A 22,564-nucleotide genomic window follows, 5' to 3' on the forward strand; every position below is an offset into this window, starting at 1 on the left:
CTTTGGTAAAACAGATGGCTTACAGTAATTCAGAGGTAAAAATAAATCAAATATTCTCAGAGCTGATTAAAATAACTGAAACATTAAAAGAGTATATCAATTCAAATAGCAAAAGACTGGAAGATGGAAGAAGCTTTAACTAGGTATTCAAGTGAACTGATAAAACTGCAAAAATCAGAGGCTGAAATGAAGAAACGGCTGACCTCTTAAGCTGAGCTATTTCAGAAAACTTTTAGCGTTAGATGACACAGTGTGCAGAGAAAATCTCAGATTTTCTACTGTACTGTAGAAACTGGTTGGAAAAGACTGTATTCATTGTATTAATGCACAAATAAACTACTGGACTGGCATTCCATAGCAGGATTTGCTAATTGAAAGGATACATAGAGTATATGCTTCAAACCTGGCCATGAGTAAACAGCCAAGACCTGTCTTAGATGCAATCATACCAGCAGAAAGAGTTGATCCTGACAAAACTGTGGCAGAAGGGAAAAGTATTAAAAATTGAAAACAGCAGAGTGTTTGTGGAAACTCATTGTTCACTATATACCGGACAGAAGAGTAGCAAATGTATCCCAGTAATCAGAGAATGTCAAGAGGTAGGTGTGAGATTTAAGTTGCTGTATGCATCTGTCTTCAGAATATTTTTTTTCCTGGAGGCTGAAAGACATTTTTGATGCAGAACTGCCTAGGAGGAAGCACAAACATTTATCCAACAAAATGTGAGCCATCAAACAGGAGGGGACTCTGCTTCTCATTCCTCTGGCTTTATTGCCAGAGGAATTATAAAGGGACTCTGCTTCTCATTTCTCTGGCAATAAAGCTCATAAACAGACTTTGCCAGCAAAGCCTTTTCCAATGTTACAAAGAAAAAATGATTGAGAGGCAGAATAAAAGCAGAGAAATTGACTAGAAGAATCAGGAGTACCTTGGCCTTGAACCAGAGTCTGGTATTGGGAGATGGAGATGAACAGCACAAGTGCTCCACCTTGTATATAGATCAACTGTCTTTTTACTTTGAGTGTATTATTTGTTTAGGTGTATATATGCAAACTTTTTTATTATCTTAGTGTTATATTTTATTAAACAACCGTAATACTTTATTTCAATCCTTACTTCTTTCCTAACCTACCTTATGATGAATGTCAAACCCTTTACCATGTAAATAGTACTGCATTGTTTTGTTAAACTCTGTAGTCAATTTCTTTAAAGTTAGTTTTTTGATGAAAATCTCCATCAACAATGTATCTAAATATTTTTTAGTTTTGTTGTCCTGTTTTATTAGCTTAATTTTGGAGCTTATCTCCCCGGGCCTCTACTGAAAATGGACATGTGTTCAGTTGGACTAGCCCAGTCAACAAATGTAAAATAAATACAATAAAAATAAAAATGACCAGCAATACTAAAATTATTGAATAAGTGTGAGATTTGTGAAATATTGCTTTGCAAGAGAAAGTGGCTGAGAAAGATTGGTCTTCTGTTGACTTTGTTAAACGTGGGTAGACTGTAAAGTAGATACCCCATTTTATATCATTAATGTCTAGAAGGACACTAAAAGGGAAAAGTAACTGCAAGTAAAACACTTTTTGCTCTCAGTAGTATCTGTAGAACATATATATCATGATATAAACTGCATGGTATATAGTAAACCAATTTAGCTTAGTATATAGTCAGAGGTATTTTAAATGTGGGTGTCGGGTGGAGTCTTTTCAATGATTGTTGTATATGATAAATATATTAAAGTAAAAAATTACTTTTTTAAGTTGTAAGAACTATAGGCTTTACAGTTTTATAAGAGAAGATAGGCTGGACAAAAGCAATTTTAAGTTAATATCCTGTGATCCTGAGCTGCTGGGGTGGGGGTACACTGATTATATTATGGACAGAGTTAAGATGTTTTCTGTTATTTTGCAAAGGTGAATGCCTGGATTAATGTCCTTGGCTTAATCTATAAACAAATGTTTTTGTAAGCAAGCAGATTTTTAAAATAAGATGAAATGTTGAAAGGGATGGGAAGTATTAAGTTTCTTGCATGTGCCATGGCATTAGATTGTTTTTCTCTATTATCAAAGGTTTAGTAGGTGTGAAGAAGTCTGTACCTGAAAGCAGTTGTACATTTTGTTCTGTACTGAGTGAAACTGACACAGATTCCTTCATGCAACTGCAGAGTTATTGGTGTTTTTTTCTCTCTCTGTCATTTTTGACTGTGATTCCATGGAGATGAACTATGTTCAAAGCAGGCAAATAATATTGAGAGTTCTGAGCATTCTTTCCTGAGGGAAATGCAAAATGTAAAGGTACAAGATCAAGCAGTTCAGCGAAGAATATTGTTTGAAATTATTAAAAGTGCATTTACATGGACCGACACAAAGCCATGTCACTATACTCGGGATCCTGCAAAATACTAAAAGATGATCTGTGTCTGGCATACAAGGCATCATCTGATCCATTACCAACTGATTTACTAGACATCAGCAAATTGTATGGTATCAAAAATATTTGTTATAAGGATCTAAACTTCTTCTGCAACATCAACAGAATGGAGATGAGCTATCCTTAATATATAATATATTTAAAACAATGCATTTACATGCCTCTACATGGACTAACTAAAAGCCATGTCATTATACTCAGTATCCTGCAGACTGCTAAGAGGTGACCTATGTCTGGCATAGAAGGCATCATCTGACCCATTACTGATGGATTTACTGGCACATCACCAGGTCGTATGGTATTGGAAATACTCATTTTAGACATCTAAATCTCTAATGCAACATCAACAGAATGGTTTGAAAGAACAGGTATATTTCACAGTGGATACCACTGCTGATGAAGACACTTCCCATCCACATAAAACAAATGTCATCCCTGTCTGTTTTCAAGTGTATCTTAGATCTATGGATTGAAATAGAAAATTTACCCCAGGTCTGTCCCCTGAATTATTAATGGACAGAGACAGTCCCTAAATGATTTATCCCATGCATGGATCCCCTGAAATTTCTTATGGTATGATCCCAGATATTCTCATAGGTTGATAGGGTGTTACTAGGATAACGACCACTAGGGTCCTTACAAGCCTAACCATGATTTTTATTTTATTTTATTTATTTAACATTTGTTGACCGGGAAAGTCTGACTAGGTTCCACAGATCCTGTTTTCAGCAGAGACCCGGGGAGAAATGCTGCAGAAGCATGTCTTTAGAATGTGGGATGAAACTGGAGTACCCGGAGGAAACCCACACGAACACATGGAGAACATGTAAACTCCACACAGAAGGCACCCCAGCCGGGAATCGAACCAGAGAACCTCTTGCTGTGAGGCGACAGCATTAACCTCTGTACCACTGCACCGCCATGATTCCAAACCATTTGGGTTCCAAGTATCCTATGGAGACATGTAAGTAGGCAGGTCGCTAAGGATTAGTAGGGGGGTGTTAGTTAGGATAATACTTTTGTTATTGATGGTCTTTGTCCATAAAGGTCATGGGGCCAATAGGGTCAGGGATGAACTCTGTTTCTCTTGGACGGGCAGCCTATTCTATAGTGCGGGCATCCTTTGAGACACATATCTGTCTCTCCAGCACATTCTTTTTATGCCACAAGCAAAGTTCAGATCCCTGGATCTTGTATTTCTGGTGCTGTTTGTTTTGCACATGTGCAATAGATCCATCAGGGCTGTGTTTAAGGAATCCCTGTAAGCCAGGCAAAGATCACATCTCATCAGCCTGTAGGAGATTGACTACAGAGACAGAGCCTTTAGGTGATCAGTGTAAGACAAGGTATTCATGCTCTGAATTCTCTTGGTGAGAAACCTTTGTGGGCATTCCAGCTGTTGCATGTATATGGCTACATACATGCCAAAGGCGGCATTTTACTCAGTGATAGGTCTGATAAGAGCAAGAGTGGTACTATAACTTCCTTGGACCTGGATGCATTACCCTAATCTATAAGTAGGGTAACATACAATGATATTCTTATCATCTTAACATGTTGGTCAAAGGCTAGATTGCTCTTTACACATGTTCCCAAATCCCTTACTACAGGGTCGACAGTTAGGGGCGTTTTATTGATGGAGTAATTAACTTGTATTGAAAGTTTCCCAAAGGGCATTATAATTCATTTTTTGGCGTTGAGTTTTAGGCCATGGCTTTGGCATTGGTCATTCGTCTGTGTTAAGCCCACTTGCAAGATGCTTATGTCTTGGGGGGGGGGGGGGTCTGTGAGAGCTATCAATTTATTGTCATCTGTGAACTTGGTGAGCTAATTGTCTTTAACGTTAGCCTTGACTTCTGAGATGTAGATGCCAAACAGGAGCGGGCCTACCACGGAGGCCTTGTGTACTCCACTGGTGATGGTCTCTTGGTGGAGATGATCTCATCAATCTGGACTTCTAGGGTTCTGTCTGTGAGCCACCCAACAATCCAGCAAGTTATGTAAGGGTTTACACCTATCTCAGAGAGCTTGTCAACAATGCCTGAGTGGGGTATTGTATCAAATGGTTTGGTCAGGTCAAGATATGCTGTATTCACAATATTACCCTCATTCATTGCCTTGGTGGCCCTTTCAAAGAAGTTTACCAGGTTAAGTAGGCATGCCTTTCCCTTAACAAAGCCAAAGATAGTTCCTGTGTCTGTAGGTTGAGAGTGTCTTTGTTTATCATTTCCATGATAATTTGTTCCGTGGCTTTGCATATTAGACTTGTTAGACTGAAGAGTCTTTACTTCCCTGGGTCAGTTAATGGCCCACTTTTGTAGAGGGGAAACTCTGTTGCAGTTCTCCATTCACTTGGAACATAGGCTGTTTTAAAGCCGTAGTCAAAGACTGCCTCAAGTGGTCCTTATAGGTCATATTTTTGAGTGTTCAAGAGGCAACAGCAGATGTTGTCAGGACACATGGATGCAGTGTTCTTGGCTTTAGCAAGCGCTGCTAGCACCTGGACCTGCTGATAGCTGGGGGAAGTATGTTGGAGGAGATTTCACTTGGTAGAGCTGGGTTGGGGGGGGGAGTGGTGTTTGAGCTGAATTTATCAGCCAGTAGATTTGCTATGTCACCCTGATCAGTGTAGGTGGTACTGTTCACTACCAGTTCAGTGCACTGTTGTATGTAGCTTCTAAGGTTCTGGACATAGGTAAAGAAGACCTTCTGATTGTCAGTAGCTTGCAAGGTTATTCTGAACTCATAGTTGGGCTTGATGGACTTAATTAGACCTCTTAGTTTCTTTTTGAGTTGTATAAGGGAGCACTTGTCTTTAAGGGAGTTGCTTTTACTGATTTTGGCCATGAGTTTTCCTTTTATTATGTACCCTGTTTAGGTAAGTATTCTACCAGTGGAGTTTGTTTTTAGTGTTTGTTTTGGGTTTATTTTGGATAGGTACTACAACCTGTATGCAGCCATTCACATGTTTGTATAATGACTATGTGAATTATTCTGCATAGGCAACTGTGGTCTCGTGGTTGGGGGGACTCTTGAATTTAAACAAACTGTCACTTCATAGGTTGTAGTTTGTCTTTGAATAGTTTCTAAATGTTACTGGTTTAGTTGGATTTTCTGGGTTAATTTTTACTTCAAATGAGACAGCTTTGTGATGCAATCTCATTAGTGAGGATGTGACATTGGGGTTGGTGAGTACTAGATCCAGTATGTTTGATCCTCTGGTGGAAGTGTGCACTATCTGTTCCAGGATGTTTGTGTTAATAAAGTCCAGGAAACATTGTGCCTGTGAGTTTGAAGCAGCGTACATTTCCTAGTCATAGAGGGGTAGTTAAAGTCACTCATTAAAAGGGTGTTTGCTTAGATAGTGAGCACCTCTAATGGGTTTAGGTAAGAGTTGTGAGAATCTAGGGGCATAGGTGGTAACTTGTAGCTAGCCATGATATGGTGAGAGACCTTACCTATGGTGACTTACAAGTGGATGAGCTCCATAGTATTACCCTGTTTAATCAACCTAGAGGCATGTTTGTTACTAATATAGATTGAAACAGCCTTACCATTGGCCCCAGTATGTGCTGTTGCTGGTCTAAATGTGTGGAAGATACCATAGCCTTGCACTTTCTCTAGAGTACTTTCTGCATCTTAAACCAAATCTTTGTCATGTCACAGATGTTTACATTTTCCAGAGTGAAGAGAGCTTGAAGGGTGTGGAGATTGTTCAGGCTGTGAACATTGAGCAGTAACACCTTAAGGTTGCTTGTAGACTTTTTCGCTATGTTGGTAGTTTTGTCATTTTGGCATAGCCTAAAAAAAAAAAGGTTCTAAATGGGCGAATAAAGTTTTAGTCAGTATCTGAAAGCTGGGGATAGGGGGCAGGTACAACCCATCCTTGGCAAAGCAGTGTGACCTTTTGACCATGTTCTTCTACACTGATAGATATTGGATCCCCTGGAGTGACACCAGAAACTAATTATTAAAATCAGTCATTTTGTGTTTATACTGTGGCATAATCCTTGGTAAAAGTGGTATACTGCTCAGTGCAAGGTTCATACCTATCTGTGACACATATTTCAAGAGATCCATTTTATTTCTTTAAATATAGTCCAGTGAGTTATGTTTCAGGTAATTTATACCCACATGGACTATGATAGAACCATATTGATACGTGAGGTACAACAACTTGAGAGTGTGCGAGATTTTGTGGATCCTTGCTCTAGATAGGCAACTAGCCAATATCATCACCTTATCCATCCTGGTGAGTGGGACAGCTAAATGACAACAGTTTTAGGTAAAATGTATGCATGCCTTATGGGCATTGTACTTGGGGGACCATTAGGTGCAGGCTTATATAAGATATTTGGCATTTCTTGTGGTGTGTGCTTTAGTGATTGCTGAGGAGCAGTGGTGCAATTAGGTGGATATGGAGGTCTTTGAGATTTGGGATGGTTTCTTTTAAGTGCCTCAGCATAAGACAATTTGTGTGTGTGGCCAATGGTATGTGTGAGGGATGTACTGTGGGTATTCCTAACAACCTCGGCTGTATGCAAGATTTTTGCCTTCAGTATCTTTCATATACTGTGCTGTTTTCTTTAATGGTTAACTGGTTGTCTGAAAATGTGACAATTGTTACATTGACTTAGGATGCCCAAATTTACCAAGCTGGCCACAGAGACATTTGGAAATTGCATCCATGTTGTCAGGTCCTGTAATAAGCTTGGCTGTTTAGGATTAAGGACTGGGTTTTAACAGGTGTCATCTATGGTAGCTTCTGGGGTTAAGGGTAAGATTTTATATAATACTAGGATATGCTAGAAATATTTTATGCACAAGCTAGCTGCTTTAAATTTATTTCAGCACAACACCATCCTGTTTATCAAGCTTTGGATTAAATTCTAACTTTATAGATACATTTTACTGTTTAGGGGTTTGCTACTATACAGGGCACTTCTAACTGCTGCTACCCAGTGGAAAGCTCTGTGCAGAGAAAAAAAGATTGAAAACTAACTTCTATGCCATCTATCCAATAAACAACCTCACTTTGAACTTCTTGCAGTGCTTCCCAACTCAGAAAGACCAGTTAACCCCCTCCCCATTTTATACCACCCTGACATGCACTTCTGCCACAAGATGTCTGATTCTGGAATTTCTTAATGTAAAAACAAAGCAGAAGCAGCTCTCAGCTGCAGGTTAAACAACAAACAACTACCAAGCCTCTAGGTAACTTACCCTTCTGCAAAGAGATTTAGAGGCACACAGGTTAGAAAAAAACAACAAAAAGAAAAATTAATATTGTTGCCCTAAAAGTAAATGAAAACACAGCAAAAGCAGCTGTCAATTACAGATAAAACAACAGATAACTAGCAGTGCTTCCCAACTGAAAGATACCAGGTAAATGCCTTGTGTCACAAGATATCTGACCCTGGAATCTGTTAATGTAAATGTACAAAAAAGCAGATCTAAAGTGCAGATAAACAACAAACTACTACCAAACAAATAAGTCCCTGGCTGATTAACCCTTCTACAAAATATATCTGGAGGCACACAGACTAGAAAAGTCAACAAACAGAAAAAAATACTATTTTTGCCACAAAATTAAATAAATACTTTAAAAATTGTTCAGAACAGTGGTGATCACTATATAAAAAGTACAAGTGCAGTTAATTAAGAAAATATTATTTTCTTAGCTTGGATGGCTCAGGAGGCAGTTGGAATAGTGGAAAAGCATTGCAGAGTTTTCTGTAAGTGAACTTATTAGGGGTGATATATAAGTATCGAGCATGGGATGCATTAGGGGATTCTATAACCAAATGGGATAGGTTATTTTGAGTGCAAAAAGGGAAATTGGCTAGGATTAACATGTCTCAGAAGGGCAGCTAACCTAGTACTTACCTATGAACCCATAGAACAGTGTATAATTTAGTTTTATTAAAGATAGCCATTGTACTTTTTTGAAAGGATACATGCCATTTCCCACATCTGGGAAGAGAATAGGGATAAAAGGAACAGATACCAGTTAGTGTAAGTGGTAGTACAGACTGTAGCATCCCCTTTAGCATGAGTAATCTTAATTTTGGGTAATGTCTGTCAATTTGGGGCAGTTTTTCCTGTCAGGAGGGTTAAACTTCATTTTTTGATGATGTGCACAGTTTTTGTGTGTGTTCTAAGTTAATAGGTTATGGGACTGTTCTGAAAATGTATTTATTTTATGTTTGAGGATTATCATTAAAACGAAAAGTCTTAAAAAAATGTAACATATGTTCAAATGGAGATGACAAGAAACAACTTGTAAAAAAGCAGCCTACTAAACATTAATGTGTGCTTATAACACAAAATGTGGAAATACACCTTGAAAAAACAATACGTTCATATCACAATGGCTACACTATCTATATTATCTTGGAATGTAAATGGCCTTACATGTATAGACAAAAATGAAAGAGCATTGAATTATATTAAAAATTGAACAGTCCAAATAACAATGCTACAGAAGACATATTGGAAAGAAATGAGCATGTGAATTTGATAAAGAAAGGATTTCAAGATGGCTATTCAGCAGAGTATCAGGGACAAAGGTAAAGGGAAAATTATACTAATTGCTAGAGGAGCTCCAATAGTGATAGAAGAAGATAAAATGAAATAATGTTTGTTTTGTGGTAGTAAGGGACTTATTGGCAAGAGAGGAAGATTGTGATGGCATATATTTATATTCCACTAAAACCTGCTATTACTCAGCTTAAGAAAAATTAGGAGAAATAATCAGCTTTCAGCAGGGAGCATTACTTATAGGTGGGGAATGGAACCTGATTTGCAATGGTGAGGATGTATCTGGGGACCTAGAAGGGAAGTATAAGAAAAGAGGGTAGATTTCTGAAGAAATTTATGAAAATATTGGGTATGGGAGACATGAATTCAGTAGCAGAAACTCTGAGAGAATTGACATATTATTCCCAAAGGTATAACTTGGCCAGACTAGATAGAAATTATATTTCACAGGAGCATGTGTGCTTTTAATTGAAAGCTTTGACACACATCCAATAAGTATTTCAGATCATACACCACTAAAATGTAAAACAAAAATGCAGGGTAATGAAGTAAAAATGAGACACTGTTGCTTTCTCACCTACTTGTTAAAAAGAGAGGAATTTAAGGAATGGCTTTTGGAAATTATTCAAGAGTTAGTAGGGAGGACAGACATTTCTTTAAAGATTATAGCTAGTGACTGGAATAAAATGAAAATGAAGTTTAAAATTAGGGTAGAAATAAAAGAAAAGGAGATATGGTTTAAAAGAATATGAATTATTTAGAGTGTCTGACGAAGGTTAAATTACTGCAGAATAAGGAAAATCTCATAGAATAAGAAACAACTGCAGAGTTCTAAAAAGAAGAGTTTTAGATAATATGTATGAGTTTAGAAAGATTTCTGTTAAGCATTTATTTTTTGATAACAACATTTAGCACCATGACTTAGGCAACAGAAAGTGAAAGGGTTGTCACCAAACTTAGAGAGCCTATCGAGCAAGAAAAATAATCAGAGATCCTGTAGCAGTTTTAGACATATTTCAGAACTTTTATGAAATTTGTTTAAAACAGAGAAATGTAGAAATCAAGAAAGAGTGCAAATTAACATATTTATAGAAAATTTAATTATGCCAAGGTTAGAGGAAGATGAAGCTCAACAATTAACAGTTAAGATAGAAGGAGATGAGATAAAAACAGTGATGAACAATCTGCAGGAAAGTCTCTAGGAACAGATGGTATTCCTGTAGAAGTTTGGAATTTAGGAGGGAAGGAAGTAATTAGCATCTGGAAAATTTTTTGACAGTATTTTAAAAGGAGGGAAAGCACCAACATCTTGCAAGAAAGTTGTGGTGGAATGTCGGTAAAGACCCATCAGATCCTGTTTCATACAGTCTCATTTTTGAATTTTAAACCGTGATTATGAAGTGTTTTTGTCTATACTGGCTAAAAGAATACCAAAGGTATTTACAAAATTGATAGATGTGGGTTGGTGTGGTTTTGTGAAGGGGAGACAAACATTTGATAACATTAATAGAACAATAAAATATAAAGTAAAAACTGGAAACCACAGAAAGCCAGGATAACCAGTAATCCACAGGCTAAGCACTTTTGTTTTATAAAAAAGACATCTTCAGAACCTGACTTTACAAAAGCAATGTGAGTTCAAATACTGTTACAAATCAAAGTAAAAAAGACACACCCTCATTCATACATCTCTCAGGATCAATCATGTGACCCCACAACTTGGAACATTAAAGACACATTACACCAAACTTTTGCATTAAAAACACAATTTCCTTACATTAATATGTACTCATTAAAGCACAGCCCTATGTGTACCGTTATGCTATTTAAATCATTTTATCTTTTATTCAATCTTAATTTTAATTCTCTAGCTATGGAGATGTTTTCATTTAGTCCTGGCAAGGTTGTTGCATCAAACCTAAGCTGATACAACATCACTTGGTGCAACAGCTTATTTTTCCAGTCACCTGGAAACACTTGTAATGATATTTGATCAACAACAAAAAACGTAAATTTAGTAAAATTGCTACAGGATATCGAGTGCCGTGCAAGTGCACTTTTGTTGTCTCCTTTTGATATACTATATAGGTGCTGATAAACTCTCTTGTTCAGTGCATTGTTGGTTTTTCCAATATAAAAAGCCTGACAAGATGAGCATACTGCAAAATAAATAATTCTTTCTGAAGTGCGGTTGTATTTGCCATCTTTCGCATATCTAATTATACTATCTTTGAGATACCCCTGGTAATCAGAATTAATATAACAACATTGATTGCATCTACTACGCTTTCTAGTTGTAGGAAACACTCTATCGTGTTGTACTGGGTTTCTTTCTAGAATAGTTTTAAGATTGCTTCTCTTTTTGTATGTAAATGTGGGGGTCCTGCTACCCAGTTTTTTGGTGTTCTCATCACAATTTAATATATGCCAATTTTTAAAAATAATCTGTTCAATATTTTTAACATCCTGTGTGTAGTGTACCACCATATTTGTAGTCATAGAAAAACTAGGTTGCGTGTCTTGGCATTGTTTAATACCTTAGTGAATCCAAAGTACTGCTAATCCACCCCTGCACCCAATAGCTCAGACCTTTGAATGAGTGTGTGAACAGGACATTAGAGATAAATAACAAAGTAAAAATAACAGGCAATTTTTTAATTTGTCCTCGCAGGAGAAATCTGTATTAACAGCTATTACCCAGGACACAGACATTAGATGCATGCATCCGAATAAAGGGGGTGGATTAATTTTTATGTACAATTTGGACTATCAAGGTAGGATGTTGAAATTACTCAATGCCACCAATGTTTACAGCAGAATATCTTTAAACAAAATAAACATTGTGTATAGAGGCATTTGGGTTGTGCTTGATGAACTTTTGTTATTCGACCATATAACTATGGATTTGCACAACTTTTTAATGGTGAAAGAACCTACCATCCCAAGGATCTTTGGAGGAATACTAAACTACACTCAAACGTGTGTGATCCACCATTACGACCAATAGTGGCATCAGCGGGCTCCATTGCACAGCCTCTGGCAAAATTTATTGATTCCCAACTCAACCATATTTCTTTGCCGTTTGACCACATTATCCTAGATTCTTAGGACTTTTTAGATAAACTACATAGTTTTAATAGCACTGATTGTATTTTAATAACATGATATCAAGAATTTTTTTTCAGTTATACCCCATGAATAAGGATTAACTTGGTTTGATGATATAGTAAAGTGACACAGTGGTTTATCTGAGAATGACGCTATGCACATTCATGAATTTATGGACATTGTTTTCACCAAAAACTTTTTATGTTTTTGCAATGAATTTTACAAACAAAGTTCTGGGGTCATGATGGGCGCAAACTGCACACCAACCTTTGCAGATGGAGTGCTTCTAAATGGGAGTTGGATGTTGTCTTTTTGTTACCACTGTTCAAGTTATGTAAGGCATATTTTAGATACTTGGATGATTTGTTTATTTTATGCCATGGCAATATTGATGAATTCTATGTATTTCTTGGGCAGATGGAAGCTAGTACAGATTTCTTACAGTTCACCCACCAAACTGAGCAGACCAACATTAATTACTTGGATATTACAGTTACAAAACTTGATGAGGGGGGTTTTGCGACCAGGATTTTTAGAAAACCTACACACTGTAACATCTATTTTTTTCAAGCTGCCACCCCTATTATCAAAAAAAGGGGAATAGTAAAAAGTCAATACATTAGAGCATCAAGATTAATATCTGATGATGCAAAGTGTGTAGATGAATTTGTCCTGATTAAGGGCATGTTCTTAGAACATGATTATCCTAGTGAGTTGCTGGACAACATAGCGAGATCTGTGTTAAGTCAGCGATCCACTATCTATGGACCCATTATTAAATTTGGGTTCACTAAGGTATTAAACAATGCCCAAGACACGCAACCTAGTTTTGTATGGCTACAAATATGGTGGTGCACTACACACTGGATGTTAAAAATATTGAACACATTATTTTTAAAAATTGGCATATATTAAACTGTGATGAGAACATCAAAAAACTGGGTAGCAGGACCCCCACATTTACATACAAAAAGAGAAGCAATCATAAAACTATTCTAGAAAGAAACCCAGTGCAACATGATAGAGTGTTTCCTACAACTAGAAAGTGTGGTAGATGCAATCAATGTTGTTATATTAATTCTGATTACCAGGGGTATCTCAAAGATAGAATAATTAGATATGCGAAAGATGGCAAATACAACTGCACTTCAGAAAGAATTATTTATTTTGCAGTATGCTCATCTTGTCAGGCTTTTTATATTGGAAAAACCAACAATGCACTGAACAAGAGAGTTTATCAGCACCTATACAGTATATCAAAAGGAGACAACAAAAGTGCACTTGCGCTGCACTCGATGTCGTGTAGCAATTTTACTAAATTTACATTTTTTGTTGCTGATAAAATATCATTACAAGTGTTTCCAGGTGACTGGAAAAATAAACTGCTGCACCAAGAGATGTGGCAGCTTAGGTTTGATGCAACAACCTTGCCAGGACAAAATGAAAACATCTCCATAGCTAGCGAATTAAAATTAAGATTGAATAAAATATAAAATGATTTAAATAGCATAAAGGTACACATAGGGCTGTGTTTTAAAGAGTATATATTAATGTAAGGAAATTGTGGTTTTTAATACAAGAGTTTGGTGTAATGTGTCTTTAATGTTCCAAGTTGTGGGGTCACATGATTGATCCTGAGAGATGTATGAATGATGGTGTGTCTTTTTTACTTTGATTTGTAACAGTATTTGAACTCACATTGCTTTTGTAAAGTCAGGTTCTGAAGATTTTTTTTTGTAAGATGAAAGCACTTAGCTTGTGGTTTTTCAATAAACTTTGTGGATTACTGGTTATGATGGCTTTCTGTGGCTTCCAGTTTTTACTTTATATTCTATTTTTGACTGAAATTGCTGTGTTTCGTGTTTGGTATTAATAGAACAATGATGATTCAGAGTGAAGCAGAATGTTAGAAAGTCCCACTGGTGTTTTGGGGTCTTGATGCAGAGAAAGCATTTGTAAGCTGGGATTTTATGAGTAGGACAATGGAAGGGATAATTAGAAGGGCATATAAGGTATTGCAAAATAACTATAAGTCAATCAGAGGAGGTTAGAAAAGATTTGGAAGAGTGATTGGATAAGCAATTTACAAGTGAACAGTGGGAGGGTATATATATGGCTCAGAAGCATGCAACAAAGTCCAGAAGGTTTACGATTTTTGCTTGGTTGTATTTGCATGTATTTTTGTATTCCAAGCAGACTTCAAAGAATTTTTCCTCAGATAGATAGGAAATGTTAGAGGTGTGATGAGGAAGAAAGGGGTGACTGGTATGTGTTTTGGAATATAATGCTTTAGTTGATTTTAAAAAGTTCCTACATAGTGCACTGTCAGAAATATTGGGTGAGTGAATGTCAGTAACTAAGGAAATTATTTTTTTGAGCTAGGATACAGGATCTGAATTATTAAATTTAATTTCGTTGGCTGCCAAAAAAGCAATTACTAAATGGAAATCAAAGTCAAAACCAACTGTATTTCAGGTACTGAATATTATAAAAGAGATAAAAATAACTGGAAGAGGAATATTTAGAAAAGGAAAGGAGCAAATCACATTGAAATATATGGGAATTGTGGGAAAAGTGCATGCAGAATAATGTTCAGGAGGAGGGTGAGTGAGGTTTAAGGGAAGGCAGGAATACAGTAATTTATGTAATGCTGGACTGATGATAATTTCAAAAATAGAAAATATATGTAATGTTATAGTGTACGTAAATGGAAAAAAATGTAATATGTTTTATTTTATTTTCTGCTAATGTATGTTTCCCTATGTCTTAAGTGATAATTTAACAAAGGTGTTAAAAAAAAACATACTTATGGCTTAGTTGTAGGAAAGGTTATATGATTAAAGTCTATTAATCACATTCTGAAGCATCTTTCTTTTGCAGTTAATTTCATTTCCACTTATACTCCTTGTGTTAACGGTATAAGTGATTTTGCAAAAAAAACTAAGTTGATAACATTTTGATCTGATGTTGTTAATCTTCATCCCATTCATCACTGATGGGAATCGGTTTTGTCCTCGGACTCGAGACGGCCTTATATCAAGCTCGCACCAGCCAAAAACACTTGAGCTAAGCTTTTACCTATGACACCCTTTTCCCTGTTATCTCAGATCTTATTTGCCACATCGCCATAAAGCTGCGTAAGCCAGCTCTCAAGCTAAGTTCAACTTTTTTGACTTTTATACTGTCATTTGTATTTAGTGAGTGTATTATTCTTTTTCTCTCTGCCTTTCTATATACCCTTACTGTTCGTACTTTATCGCTAAACCTTTTATCCTTTTACCTATTGGTAATCTTGGTACCATTGGTGGTACAGCCTTTCTCCCTACCCTTTGGGGTATTTCATTCATACCATCAGTGGTATTTCTTTCATTGTCTCATAGGTGCATAGGTAGGTACTAGGCTATTGGCCCAAGGGCCTAAGTAAGCCTAGCCAACAAAGTTCCCTGGCTTACGCCAACCCAAGAAAGTTAATTTCCTGTGCCCCTGTCGAGCAGAGCCACAGAAGTGATCCCTGAGGTGTATTTCCTATTTCCCATCCACTCATCAAGATTTTTCTTGAAGAGTGTTAATGAGGAACTTTGATTGACATAGATGGGTAGCCTGTTCCAGAGTATGGGATGTCTCTGGGACAGGAATCTATCCCTCCAGCAAGTCCTGTTTATTATGGTGACAAGGTTTAGGTCCATAGAGCATGTAGCTCAGAGGGATTGGGATTTCTTTAGGTGTAGCATGTCCAACAGCTCTGGGTTTGACATAGCATTATATGTTAGGCAGAGATCACCTTGGAGTAGGCGATATTCTACAGAGTAAAGCTGGAGTTTTTGAGACGATCAGTGTAGGGCATCTGTTTGAGGCCAGTAATTCTCTTTGAGAGGTACTTCTGTGGCCTTTCCAGCTGCTGCAGATGTATTGTGAGGTACATTCCAAAAGGGGCATTGTACTCTATAATGGGTCTAATGAGTGTTGAGTAGAGGGGAGCAATGACCTTTTTTCCTGGATGAGAACACTTTTGTGATGAGGTGTGCCATGTAGAAGGATTTCCTGACTGCTGTGGCAATGTGATTATCAAAGGAGATACTACTGTACACCTGGGTCCCAAGGTCCACACATTTGGCGTTAAGAAGACTGCTGCCTATGTGGTAGTTCATGGGTACAGAGTTTTTACCAAAGGGGATAACAATGCACTTGTTGGCATTGAGCTTGAGGCCATGGCTCCAACACCAGGCATCTGTCTCAGTGAGGCCCCTCTGTAGGATGTCCACATTATTTGGGGACTTGACTATAGCTCCTTGTTTGCAGTCATATGAGAACTTCATTAGCCAGAGGACTTCTGTGTTAGCCTGTACTTCAGATACATAGATACCAAACAGGAGAGGTCCAAGGACTGAAGCCTGTGGTACTCCACTTGTCACTGGTTTGAAGTCAGATTTGGAGTCTGCAACTTTTACAGTGTGGGTTCTGTCAGTGAGCCAGTTGGCAACCCATCGTGTGACATAGGGATTTATACATAGTTTAGTGAGTTTAGCTATAATTCCAGAATGGGGGATGGTGTTGAAAGCCTTGGCGAGGTCAAGATAGGCTGTGTGAACCACCTTACCCTTGTCCACGGCTTTGGTGACTGCCTCAAAGAAGTCGACCAGGTTCAGGAGGAAAGATATGCCATTCACAAACCTGAACTGGGTGGGGTCTAGAGTTTTGAGGTTACCAATGTCTTTGTTTATGAATTCCATGATGATACATTCCATGGCCTTGCATACCAGGCTCGTCAGGCTAATAGGGCAATAGTTCCCAGGATCAGTGGTGGCTCCCCCTTTGTGGAGTGGGATAACTGTTGCTGTGTGCCATTCAGTGGGCACAAAGCCTGACGTGAGGCTATGATTGAACATGCTGCTTAGTTGGGGAGCCAGTTCATTCTGAAGTTCATGTAAAATGTAGCCTGGGATGTTGTCCGGTCCCATGGATGCTGTGTTTTTGGCTTTAGAGAGTGCTGCTTTTACCTGTGAAGTTGTGATTACAGAGACTTTGCATTCTTCCTGTATAGATATGGGCCCTTTAGGGGGTGAGAGGGGGGTAAAGTTAGCACTGAACCTACCTGCCAGGATGTTGGCAATATCAGTTGGTTCTGTAATTTTTGTGCCATTGTGCTGTAATTCAGAGCAGATCATCTGGGTGTTGCCATTGAGATTCTTGACATAGCTGCAGAATGCTCTCCTCTCTTTACCTAAAAAAAAAAAAAAAAAAAAAAAAAAAAAAAAAACCTCTTCTCCTTTCTCTTACAACCTGTGAATTTCTGGGTGCTTCATTATGTCTGAGAAGAAAGTTACATCAGGGTTCAAGCAATGTCATACTTGTAGAAGGAAAATGCCTAACAGTGACTTGCATGATGATTGTGTATATTGTTTGGGGGTGGTCCATCTCTTGGTGCAGTGCCCATGTTCCTTTTGTAAAAGTTTCAGTCAACGCACATTAAATGAATGTAAAAACAAGTTGACTCTGAAGGGCCTCCTAAAGATGCCCTTTTCAGAGGCTCTTTCTGTGACAGAGGGCCCCCCTTCCAGAAAAGACAGGAAAAGACCGCATTCTGTACCCTCTTCACCATCTGGTGACCTGGGCAAGCCTACCAAGTCAAAAATACCAAAAATGTCTCCGGAACCTAGGTCTATCGCCACGGCACCGACCTTGGTTCCATCAATTGTTATATCAACTTTGGCACCTGTTTTGGCACCGACATTGTCCACGGTGCCGACATTCGATGCTCCAATAACTGCTTCCTCCTCTTCAGTACCAAGTGCCACTGCAGCTCCGAGCATTCCTTCGGTACCTATAACTTCAACTCCACTGGTGACTGAGCCATCCTTGCCTTCTCTAATACCGACTTTTTTTTCGGCACTGACTCCATCTACAGTAACGATCACTCAAATACTAACCCCACTGCTCCCTGTCTCCATACTAGAGTCAACGGCGCTGTTGGACATCAGGTCACGGACCCTATACTCCCTGTTGGTGAACCCCTTCCTAGGACACATATATAGTTCCTTCCTAGACCATCCAGACTCATCAGGGGTATCCACTAGATCCACCAGAAGCATTTCAGAACTTGATGTGGTACACCTTGTGGATCAACTACTGACAGCTAGGGTGATTCCCACTCCATCCAAGATGCATCCACTTGCCAGACCTGGGACTGTCTCTCCAAGTACTCCATCATACTCTCTTCCTTTGACCTTACAGGTTTCAAAGTCTGTAACTCTGACATCCTTTTCAGAACCATCTGTTTCAGTGCCAGTAGTGGACCTTAATATGGCCTCGGGACCATCCCTTTGGTCTTCGGTATCTTTGGAACTGAACCTTCCTCAAGTTCCGGATTGGGTCACGGGCTCTTCCGCGACAAGTACAGTTACAACAGCATCTACAGTTCCATTCACAGTGCCAGGGGCACTGTCAGCTCCCATTCTTCTTGATGCTCTTTCCTTGGAGGTGGGTTCAGCAGAGTGGGGTGTGACCTCGGTTCCGAGGTTGACCTTCTCGGTTCCGGGCTCCCATCCCTCTTTAGATGGACCCGCTTTCTGGGTAATGGAGGGGGCACTTGCTTCAGGAAGCATTCCTCTGATGTCAAAACCCCAGAAACCCCTTCCCCCTGAGCTGCAGCTGACACAAGCCACTGCCCTGGGACATCAGGCACGAGAGCCGCAGAAGACCCTGTTGCAGGGCGACCCTTATTCTGAGTCTTCCTCAGAAGCCCCCACTGAGGAGCCCTCATGGAAGAAGTCATGCAAGAGAAGCATGTAGACTCCCCTGAGGAGTCTCTGAGTGAGGATATGGATTACGTAAGGGGAAGGGGACCCATGGGCACCTCCTGATTATGTCTCCTTCAAAGACATCCTTGAAATTCTGAAACAGAGAGGTGACTGGAAGTCCACCAACCCTTCCTCTGAGGAGTCCGTCTTTCTTCAGGCTTTCCATGCCCAACCATCTACCTTTTGGGTGACCCCACCTGCAGATGAGCTAATTCAACTCATGGTGCAGCATGCTTGGAAGAATCCTCATTCTGTGGAGCCCATCCCTAGGAGACTAGATAAATTCCTATCCCCTCTTGAGGAAAACCCTCATTGGTCTAAGAGTTTACCAGCTGATGCTATGGTGGTGGTGGTGGTGGCCACAAAAAAGAAACTCGCTGAAGAGAGTCCGACTGTTCATCCATCCAGCAGAGTGTCACGGGCAGTGGATAGATTAGGAAAGTGAGTGTTTGCATCATCAACCTTTACTATATGGTCCTTGAACTATTTGGCACATTGTACAAGGCTCCAAAGAGATTTAATCTCTCTCTCAGGGCAGGTGGCTGATGAGGTAAGTGACAAAGTAGCCTCACAGCTCATAACCCTGGAATCCATCTCTAACTTGTCCATGAAGTTAATATCACATGCAACCGAAGGGGCGGCAAGAGCTGCGGGTTCAGGCATAGTGATGAGACGGCATGTCTGGATGCACCTTTGTGATTTTGCAGACCCTTTTAAGTCTTCCTTCCTGAATGCAGACTTAAAAGTGTCTAGAAAATTACAAAGGCGCATCCAGGCATAGTGATGAGATGGCATGTCTGGATGCGCCTTTGTGATTTTCCAGACACTTTTAAGTCTTCCTTCCTGAATGCTCCAGTTGAAGCTTCTTTTCTGTTCGGCCCTAAAGTGAAGGACACTCTAGCCAGGTGTGAAAAAGACAGCACGACCCTGTCTGCCATAAGTGTACACTGGATTCCGGCGTGTAGCTCGCAAGACATTTCCCTGTGAGCTACATTGCCAAAACCAAATGGCTGCAGCAGCACTTTGCCGTAGTGCAATTTAGCTGAAAAGCATAGCTGCTGCAGCTGTAATCTATGAACGGGCAGATACAGCCGTACGGGATGTGTAACGCATTCCTTCTTCTCATTCAATGAATGCATTTATTTAATTATTTATTTATTTTGTTGTCAGACTGACAACAAAATAAATAAATAATTAAATAAATGCATTCCTTGAATGAGACGAAGGCATGAGCTGCACATCCCGTACGGCTGTATCTGCCTGTTCATAGATTACAGCTGCAGCGGCTATGCTTTTCAGCCAAATTGCACTACGGCAAAGTGCTGCTGCAGCCGTTTGGTTTCAGTGATGTAGCTCGCAGGGAAATGTCTTGCAAGCTACACACCGGAATCCGTGTACACTTCTTCACTCCACAGCGCTCCTTTTGCAGGAACCAGAGGAGTGGAAAGTTGTGGCACAAAAAATCTCATGGTCCTTTTCGTAACACACGTGGTGAGTATACCCCCAGGGTTAGAGGGGGTAACTCTTCTGGAAGATGCCCCTACCAAGTCAAATGGGTCCCACATAACCAGGGACCCAGAGATTCTTTCTCTGGACAGCCCTACCAACACTCCTGAAGAGCGGCCCAATTCCTTTCTTCTGGAAGCTGTTTCTTTCTGCACCATGCTGCCTGGCAGTCTATAACTTCCGACTGTTGGGTGCAGAATATTATAACCAGAGGCTACACTGTTCCCCTCAATGTTTACCCAAAACCTCCTACATGACTTCCAGACATTCCACCCAGTCAAAGGGAAGAAGCAGCTATAGAAATAAAAAGCTGTTTCAAAAAAGAATCATCCAAGCAGTCCCACCAGACCAATGCGGATCTGGATTCTACTCAAAGTTCCTTTTGGTGCCAAAAAAGACAGGGGACTGGAGACCAATTTTGTATCTTAGCAATTTAAACAAATCTGTCAACCAAATGAAATTCCGTATGGTTACAGTTCAGTCCATTCTCCCATTCCTGGGAAACAATGATTGGATGTGGCCCATGGATCTCCAGGATGCTATTACCAGATCAAAATGGACAAACTATCCCGGAGACTACTTTGCTTTTGGCTAGGGGCCAATCACTACCAATTTTGCACTCTGCTGTTCAGACTCTCTACAGCCCCCAGAGTATTCACCAAGTGCATGGCAGTAGTCACAGCTCACTTGAGGCTGCAAGGATTCCGAGTGTTTCGATATTTGGACAATTGGCTCCTTAAGGCTCCCACCAAACATCAGTTGGTAACAGCCTTGAAATACACTCTTTCCCTAGTGAGACTATTGAGAAAAACAGTTAATTGGGAGAAATCCAATCTTACTCCGACCCAGTCCATAGAGTTCATAGGAGCAGTTTTTGACACCCGCTCCTATTTAGTTTCTCTCCCACATCACAGATTACAAAGACTGGGACTTCAGCTCCGGGTGATACTCTGCCAAAAGAAAGCCTCAGCACAGGAAGTCCTTCAACTCCTAGGATCCGTGGCAGCTGCTATACCAATAGTGCCTCTTGCAAAACTTCAGAAGAGGACACTTCAATGGCTTCTGTTATCTCAATGGTTCCCAAGTCATCACCCCCACTGTTTTGAGGTACTAATAACCAATTGTTGCAAACAGGACCTGCTTTGGTGGATGAGGCCAGAGACAAAACTTTGGAGCTGCCCTTTCCACCCCTCTCAACCCAAGACCACCATGACCACGGACGCTTCCCTAATAGGGTGGGGGCGGACATTTTCAGGGTATGACAGTCCAAGGCACATGGTCCACAATAGAGGCAATCTTGCATATCAATGTTCTTGAGGGCAGTGCATTTAGCATTGCAAGCATTCCAATGTGTTATTCCTTCTGGGATAATCGCAATTCAGTCAGACAACATGTCGGTAGTCTGGTACATCAATAAACCAGGAGGAACCAAGTCTTACTTCATATGTCGAGAGGCCATGAGAATTTGGCAGTGGGCGATAACTTCCAACTGCTTTCTGATAGCAACACATATCCTGGGGGATTCCAAAGTGATTGCAGACAAGTTGAGCAAATGTCTTCTTCAGAGCAAGTGAAAATCATCCATACCATACATTAAATACCCAAACAATTAATTAATCAAACATCCAATACAAAATCAATTAGACAATTGAATAATTGCTAACCAAATTTAAACACTGAATGTGTCCACGCACTGTAAAGAATACTAATGCCTAAACTAGCTGTTGAAACTAATATATAAAACATTTTATCTACAGTATATAAAATTACATCTCTCAATGAAACAAAACTCACATGAAAAAAATATATATTAATAATGAATACAAAGGAATAAAAATATATAAAATATTAATGTTGTTAGTAGCAAATTGAATAAAGCATATAGGGGCATAAAGATACCTTATAATCACCTGCTTATGCTAGATTCTATTAGCCCTATCTTTTAAAACAGGTTTTAGAGAAATATATTCATTCAAACCTGGTGGGGTTGTTGCATCTAGGATTATTTGACATTAATATTCCAGTAATTCTACCTTCAGCCCTTTATCACCTCCTCTTTCAAAACATGTCTCTCTATCAATCACAAAGAAAATGCATTTCTTAAAATCAGCACAGTGTGTACTATGCGTATATAATGCATTGTGTGTGTCCTTATTTTTTATAGCCCTCTGATGTTCTGC

The 22,564-nt window shown here is 39.3% G+C and overlaps 1 protein-coding gene across 1 annotated transcript in view; it reads left to right on the top strand.

Annotated features, from left to right (window-relative positions):
- LOC122792709 (cubilin-like) overlaps positions 1–22,564 on the top strand; it is a 3,134,001-nt gene that overhangs the window by 555,100 nt on the left and 2,556,337 nt on the right. The window lies entirely within an intron of this gene.

Source organism: Protopterus annectens, chromosome 2.part0, assembly GCF_019279795.1.
Source record: "Protopterus annectens isolate FY-2018-M chromosome 2.part0, PAN1.0, whole genome shotgun sequence".
Classification (NCBI taxonomy): Eukaryota; Metazoa; Chordata; order Ceratodontiformes; family Protopteridae; genus Protopterus; species Protopterus annectens.